This window comes from Platichthys flesus, chromosome 4, assembly GCF_949316205.1.
Source record: "Platichthys flesus chromosome 4, fPlaFle2.1, whole genome shotgun sequence".
NCBI lineage: Eukaryota > Metazoa > Chordata > Actinopteri > Pleuronectiformes > Pleuronectidae > Platichthys > Platichthys flesus.
Window position 1 is genome coordinate 1,156,794 of NC_084948.1, and position 8,586 is coordinate 1,165,379.

General features: G+C 40.6%; 1 long non-coding RNA gene across 1 annotated transcript; it reads left to right on the plus strand.

The window, feature by feature from the left end:
- The first annotated feature begins 6,072 nt into the window (after positions 1-6,072).
- LOC133951989 (uncharacterized) lies at positions 6,073-7,316 on the plus strand. Its single transcript, XR_009920510.1, has 2 exons — positions 6,073-6,118; positions 6,380-7,316. It is a non-coding gene; the product is annotated as an uncharacterized LOC133951989 (long non-coding RNA).
- Positions 7,317-8,586: the final 1,270 nt, after the last annotated feature.

Consider the following 8,586-nt stretch of genomic DNA (forward strand, 5'->3'; position numbering starts at 1 on the left):
AACTAGACATGTAAGACAATAGTCCCCGCCTGATGACATCTATGCATAAATGATGACTTAAAACCGCAGCGCCCCCTGGTGGCAACAGGAAATGTCTTGTTTTTTGCTTGTCTTACACTTGGATGAATTTCTCCTCATCCACTGACCTCAACCACGTCAAACTGTATCAAATGGGTCCCAAGACATTGACATTGAAGACATAAGATTACCGTGACTTTTCGTCAAACGCCATATGAATGGCGTGGCATTAAAGTTCATCAACTCGCTGTGAAACACGAAATTGCTGTAACTTCAGTGTTCATGATTCTATCTCTCTCAAACTACATGTGTGTAACAACAGCCCCCCCCTGAAGATATTCATATGGTTTTAAGAAATGGGCGTGGCAAAAAAACTGACCAGCGCCCCCTATAGGGCAACCCCGGCACTACGATGGCCGACATTTATACAAATCTATCGGGACATGTGTCGTTTCATAACAAACAAAAAAATATCTTGGATAGGTATGCTTGACCAAACAGGGAGGCCGCCATTTTGGATTAAGTGGCCATTTTTTTTCCATATTCCACATTTTTACACGATGCACTTGTCCCAGGGCTTTCATCAGATTAACTTCAAATTAAGATCAGTGCCATCACAACAAGATGGAGATAAAAAGTGATTAAGAGATTGACCTTTCGTCGCACCGTGTGACCGTGGCGTGGCGTCTTGAGTTTGATTAAACGCCATCAAAACACGAGGTTCTGTATCTCGGACATGCATTGTCCAATCGAGTCCAAACTAGACATGTAAGACAAGGGTGCCATCCTGATGACATCTACACAGAAATTATGACTTGAAATTACAGCGCCCCCTGGTGGCTACAGGAAGTGACATGTTTTATACTTTGATGAACTGCTCCTGGCTGATTTACAATATACAGCTCAAATCAGATCAGTCAAGTCATTAGATCATGGTCAGAATTGTGACGTTTCGTCAAACCGTGTAAACATTGATGTGCGGCGAAGGATTTTCCTTCGCCAAAGGACACGATGTTATCATAACTCCACTGTGCATTGTCCTATCACTACCAAACTTCTGTCACATGATAAGAGTACAAGCCTGAACAGCTCTATGTGTCAATATTTCCTCAGTGTCATAGCGCCACCTACTGATTCGCCAGGAAACAGGAAGTACTTTGTTAATCCACTCTGCATTATCCAACCGGCTCCAAACTACTGACCTATGATGACAATACTGATCTGAACAGCTCCACATATAAATATTAGTTCAGGGTCATAGCGCCACCTACTGATCAGTGTGAAAATTAATTTGTGTTAACATTGTCCAATTGACACAAAATTGCTCACGCTACATCAGAGCGCCTACATGAACAGATATATATGTCTCTGCGTAATAATAGTGATGGCGCCACCTACTGGCAAACTTACTGCCGCAGAGCGCAAAACGCATGCAACGTGGAGAAGTGCATGCTCGATCGATGATGTGCGCTTGGTCATCGATCGCTCTCTCCACCGACCGCAACAGGCTTCAACGTGCGGGTGCTCGGGCCCGCAAGTGCTACAACGTAGCCCTAGTTATTATTATTATTATTATTATTATTATTATTATTTCCCTTTGGGGGGCTTTTTCAGGGTCTAGACATGCTCAAAAAGTTATGAAACTTTGCAGGAAATTCAAGGTCTGCGGATATTTTAGTATTCTGGATTAATTGGAATTGGGCGTGGCAAAATGGCTCTACAGCGCCCCCTGGAACCAGCCCCTAGGTTTCCACATAACGGATTTTCATCAAAATCTGGATATAGGTGTATCGTGACCAGTCATGAAAAAAAGTCTCATGGAGCATTATGAAAAACGCAACAGGAAGTCCGCCATTTTGCTTTTAGTGGCCATTTTGGCAATATCCCACATTTTTACTTTTACGTACTTGTCCCAGGGCTTTCATCAGATCAACTTCAAATTCAGATGAGTGTCATCACAACAAGATGGAGATAAAAAATGATTGAGGGATTTTTTTTTTATCACACCGTGTGACCGTGGCATGGCGTTAAAAATTGGTTACACGCCATCAAAACACGGGCATCTGTATCTCGGACATACATGTTCCAATCAAGTCCAAACTATACATGTAAGACAATAGTCCCCGCCTGATGACATCTATGCATAAATGATGACTTAAAACCGCAGCGCCCCCTGGTGGCAACAGGAAATGTCTTGTTTTTTGCTTGTCTTACACTTGGATGAATTTCTCCTCATCCACTGACCTCAACCATGTCAAACTGTATCAAATGGGTCCCAAGACATTGACAATGAAGACATAAGATTACCGTGACTTTTCGTCAAACGCCATATGAATTGCGTGGCATTAAAGTTCATCAACTCGCCGTGAAACACGAAATTGCTGTAACTTCAGTGTTCATGATTCTATCTCTCTCAAACTACATGTGTGTAACAACAGCCCCCCCCTGAAGATATTCATATGGTTTTAAGAAATGGGCGTGGCAAAAAAACTGACCAGCGCCCCCTATAGGGCAACCCCGGCACTACGATGGCCGACATTTATACAAATCTATCGGGACATGTGTCGTTTCATAACAAACAAAAAAATATCTTGGATAGGTATGCTTGACCAAACAGGGAGGCCGCCATTTTGGATTAAGTGGCCATTTTTTTTCCATATTCCACATTTTTACTTGATGCACTTGTCCCAGGGCTTTCATCAGATTAACTTCAAATTAAGATCAGTGCCATCACAACAAGATGGAGATAAAAAGTGATTAAGAGATTGACCTTTCGTCACACCGTGTGACCGTGGCGTGGCGTCTTGAGTTTGATTAAACGCCATCAAAACACGAGGTTCTGTATCTCGGACATACATTGTCCAATCGAGTCCAAACTAGACATGTAAGACAAGGGTGCCATCCTGATGACATCTACACAGAAATTATGACTTGAAATTACAGCGCCCCCTGGTGGTTACAGGAAGTGACATGTTTTATACTTTGATGAACTGCTCCTGGCTGATTTAAGATATACAGCTCAAATGAACTCAGTCAAGTCATTGAATCAAGGTCAGAATTGTGACATTTCCTCAAACCATGTAAACATTGATGTTTGGCGAAGGATCATCCTTCGCCAAAGGACACGATGTTTTCATAATTACACTGTGCATTGTCCTATCACTACCAAACTTCTGTCACATGATAAGAGTACAAGCCTGAACAGCTCTATGTGTCAATATTTCCTCAGTGTCATAGCGCCACCTACTGATTCACCAGGAAACAGGAAGTACTTTGTTAATCCACTCTGCATTATCCAACCGGCTCCAAACTACTGACCTATGATCACAATACTGATCTGAACAGCTCCACATATAAATATTAGTTCAGGGTCATAGCGCCACCTACTGATCAGTGTGAAAATTAAGTTGTGTTAACATTGTCCAATTGACACAAAATTGCTCACGCTACATCAGAGCGCCTACATGAACAGATATATATGTCTGTGCGTAATAATAGTGATGGCGCCACCTACTGGCAAACCTACTGCCGCAGAGCGCAAAACGCATGCAACGTGGAGAAGTGCATGCTCGATCGATGATGTGCGCTTGGTCATCGATCGCTCTCTCCACCGACCGCAACAGGCTTCAACGTGCGGGTGCTCGGGCCCGCAAGTGCTACAACGTAGCCCTAGTTAGGGCCCGAGCACCGAATGGTGAGAGGCCCTATTGAATCTGTAAGGATTTTTATTATTATTATTAGGGCCCGAGCACCGAAATCGGTGGGAGGCCCTATTGAAATTGAAATGATTATTATTATTATTATTATTATTTTTCTTAGCTTAAATGAATTGGCTTTTTGAGGGCTTTAATGTGCTCAAAAAGTTGTAGGAGTTTGCAGTAAATTCGAAGGCGGCGTAAAATTACGTATTCTGGAGTATTTTGAAAAGGGCGTGGCAAAATGGCTCAAGAGCGCCACCTACGGAAAAGCCCCTCATTTAGCATTCACCGATTCTCAAAAAAAACAAAGATTATTGTGTATCATGACTAGATGCACAAAAAAGTCCATCAGTGCATTATGAATAACGCAACAGGAAGCCCGCCAGTTTGACTTTAGTGGCCATTTTGGTCATATTCCATATTTTTTCTTTGATGTACTTGTCGTACAGCTTTCATCAGATCAACTTCAAATTTAGACGATCGTCATCACAACAAATTGGAGATCTAAAGTTATTGAAGGATTACGTTTTAGCAAAACCGTCTGACCGTGGTGTGGCGTTAAAGTTTGATGAAACGCCATCAAAACACGGGCTTCTATATCTCAGACTTATTTTGTCCTATCGAGTCCAAACTACACACATAAGACAAGAGTAGAGATATGAAGACATCTATACAGAAATCGTGACTTAAAGTGACAGCGCCCCCTGGTGACAGCAGGAAAAGTCTTGTTTTTGTCACGTTTTATGTTTTTATATACTAGTCGTACAGCTTTTATCAAATCAACTTAATATTTAGACGACTGTCATCACAACAAAATGAAGATCTAAAGTTATTGAAAGATCGACTTTTCGTCAAACCGTGTGATTGTGGCGTGGCGCTAAAGTTTGATGAGACTTCGGTGAAACGCACTAAAACACGAGCTTCTGTATCTTGGACATATTTTGTCTAATCAAGTCCAAACTAGACACATAAGACAATAGTTGCGATATGAAGACATCTATACAGAAATCGTGACTTAAAATGACAGCGCCCCCTGGTGGCAGCAGGAAATGTATAGCTGACACTCTGATGTATTCCTGCTCATCCAATATGCAAAACCATGTCAAACTTTGTTTAATGGGTCTCAAGACATTGATAATGTAGCCATAAGATTATTGTGACTTTTTATCATGCGGTTTATTAATGGCATGGCTTGAAAGTTCATCAGCTCGTCGGAGAGAGTCCCATTGAATCCCATGTTAAAATGCCCAATTTTAGAGTAGAATTAAACCTGTTTACAGCATTATTCAAACTTTGGTTTTAGTCTCAATCGCTATGTTCTTCCTTCATTAAAACTCTGAGGGGGTGAACTTTTTCGTAACTACCTCTATATCGCTATAATAAGCGATATAGTGGTTTGAAATTTACGTGACGTCACAGTGAGCTGCGCCCTCCCTTCTCCTTACTTTTTCCTGTGTCATTGAACACAACTCGAGACTTTCGAAACCTCCCACTCAGTATCGGATGAATAACACAGTTTGATGTTTTGCTTGTTCTGCTGACGGACACGTTAAAGACGTCTGCGCTCCCGTTTCTGTGGTAAGTCAAGCTCAGTATTTTATTTAGATGTGTAGAAGTGATTCGCAGGGTGTTTTAGTACCATGCATTCGAGCTAACGTCCGTTAGCATGGAGGCTAAATACGAACTCCGATCTGGGGCATTAACTCCTGTTTACTGCGAACGGCACTATTACCGACACACACCGATATGAACCGACATGAGTAGGTCCGCCCAGCAGTGGCATGCGTTAGTTTATGAGGTTAAATCTGAGACAGGAGACTGTGTGTGTCCGGTGAATTAGCTCCATCAGGATATCTATTGCTATAAAATGGTTTCACTCGCCAAGGCATTTGACTTGACAATGTTACACAGTTAGTTATTCTACTGAAACAGACTTACAGTGATCAATTGAAACGTGCGTATTTAAAGTCACATCTGTATTTTAAGAGCAGATGTTTAAAGGGGAATTCAACTTCCAAAGCTCTTTATTCAGAGTATTGTTATGATGTCTTACAGAGAAAGCTAAACGTTCTGCTGCCTGCACTGTTTACATTGTAATCTCAGGCAGATTTCACTGAATTGTTCTGTTAAATATAAATAAATTATAGCCTTGTATCTTTATTAGAACAGACAGTGTAATAGAGAATTTGATGCTGATGTACACTAACTATTTCCTAAGCTGAAATGATTATGATCTGTTTAACTTTGAAGTAATACACTTCCTTTTTTACCATTTAAAGTGTGTTAAGGACTTAACCTGGCACATGTATGACTTTACATATCTGTGTATTGGTTTCATGTTCCTCTAGAAGGTCCAACTTGACACACAACTTGAATCCAACCAGACTGAACACTGACTCCAGGTACAGACCTGATTTCATTACTTAAAAACAATCAAAGTATTGCACATAATACATAATGTATTAAATTATAATGCAATACTTTTAATGTGAAATAGCTCCATTAAAAACATTCATTGTCATGGTAGTGCACGTTTTAATCCAAAAGCATATTCAAATACACAGTTGAATATCCACAGAAAATAAGATTACACACTTTGTTCATATGTAACTCTTCCTCTACAATAATGACGATCACTTTCATGTTTCCTATCATTTTATTAGGGACAGACGAGCCTGAAGGACACAGCTGTGATGACCATGTTCTGTCTCTTATGGCAAAGCAGAAATATAAAACACTGGGTTCTTATCTAAAGTGTATCAAATCAGATCTCCACCATGTTGCTGCTGAGGACATCAGGTGCTGCAGTTCTTCATCTATGAAGAGAAAAAACGCACTGTTAAAGAATGTTTTGTGTTGTGTATAAAGCACAACAGATTTCAGATAGAACTGTTGTACTGTGGTCTTGGTTTATATCCTCATGGTGAAATGTACATATTTTAAGTCCCTTCTGATAAAAGTGCTGAAAGAAATACAACATTGTACAAATACATAAAATGTCTTTCTACCTCATCAGTACTATTCAAGGTGATAATCTCCCACAGACCTATTGATAACAGTCCAAATCAAGTCTTTCCACTTCTCTCAGTGTGAAAACATAATTCTATAATTAATTTGAGAACTGTTTACAACACTGATGTGTGGAGATTAAAATCATACCTAAACTGTCTAATTCACTGTAAAACTCCATGACATTCGCAGGCCATCTGTAGTTAAGGGAGCAACGCATGGAGTGATGTGTAGATTACTAGTTTGATGATGCATGAGGAGAGGCGGTGGTCGAGTGGCAGAAACTTGGACTATGGGCAGAGAAGGTCTCTGGTTCGTCTTTGGTTCGACTCCATGGAGAGACAACAAAAGTCGAACCTGGATTGATCTGTCCAAAAATCCAAGAGTCTCCCTACCCTCTCTAGTGCCCATGAGCAAGGCACCTCACTCCCCCAACATCTGCTCCCCCGAGCGCCGTACATGGTCGCTCACTGCTCTGTGTGTCCTGCACCAGATGGGTAAAAAGCAGCGATTAAATTTCCCTACCTGCATGAGTGTGCCTTTGCATGTCTGTGCATGTGTTTGGGATGAATAAATGGATTTTAATCTTAATCTTTTAATCTTAATCAGTTGTCTTCCAGTTGACCAGCATGAAGCTGCAGATCTCCACCATGTTGCTGCTGGGGACATCAGGAGCTGCATTAATGAGGAGCAGAAGCGTACTGTTATGAATGTTTTGTGTTGTTTATGAAGCACTACTTATTTCAGCTAGAACCGATGTACTAGGGTCTGGGTTTGTATCCTAATGGTTAAATGCACATACTTTAAATCGCTTTTGATAAAACGTGACAAAGAAATACAACATTGTACACATAGATAAAATGTCTTTCTACCTCATCTGTAATATTCAAGGTGATGATCTCCCACAGAGCTGTTGATAACAGTCCACATCAAGTCTCTCCACTTCCCTCAGTGTGAAAACATAATTATATAATTAATTGGAGAAGTGTTTACAACACTGATGTGTGGACATTATAATGTTATCACTACTGTCTAATTCACTCTACAACTCCATGACAGACTAAATAAACAATGTGAAAATAGTAATGGCGGATATACCATCCTGTATCAGAATATTGGTGAAACAGTTACTATCACATGAAACGTACACGTGTAGCGTATTGATAGTAAGTCATTAAAAAAAATAATGTCACAACCAAAACAAGACTGTCGAGTTATCTTGCTTCAATCTGTTCATTAGACGTGATAAATAAACGGTAACTTTTATAACAATTACATATTACAAAAAACTTGAGGCATGTAAGCATATGATGATAGATAAAGCAATAGGTTATGTTGGATAGTTTGAAGGTTACTTACCTCTAGTTCAGCACCAGCGGCTGGCCAGAAGAAGTGGAGCGATCTTCCTTGCCGCACAGGGCAAACGCAGGCAATGTGGAGACGAGCGCTTGGTCATCGAACGTTCTCTCTTCCCCGACCGCAACAGACTTGAAATTGCCTGTGCTCGGGCCCGTTAGTGCTACAACGTAGCCCTAGTTATTATTATTATTATTATTATTATTATTATTATTATTATTATTTCCCTTTGGGGGGCTTTTTCAGGGTCTAGACATGCTCAAAAAGTTATGAAACTTTGCAGGAAATTCAAGGTCTGCGGATATTTTAGTATTCTGGAGTAATTGGAATTGGGCGTGGCAAAATGGCTCTACAGCGCCCCCTGGAACCAGCCCCTAGGTTTCCACATAACGGATTTTCATCAAAATCTGGATATAGGTGTATCGTGACCAGTCATGAAAAAAAGTCTCATGGAGCATTATGAAAAACGCAACAGGAAGTCCGCCATTTTGCTTTTAGTGGCCAT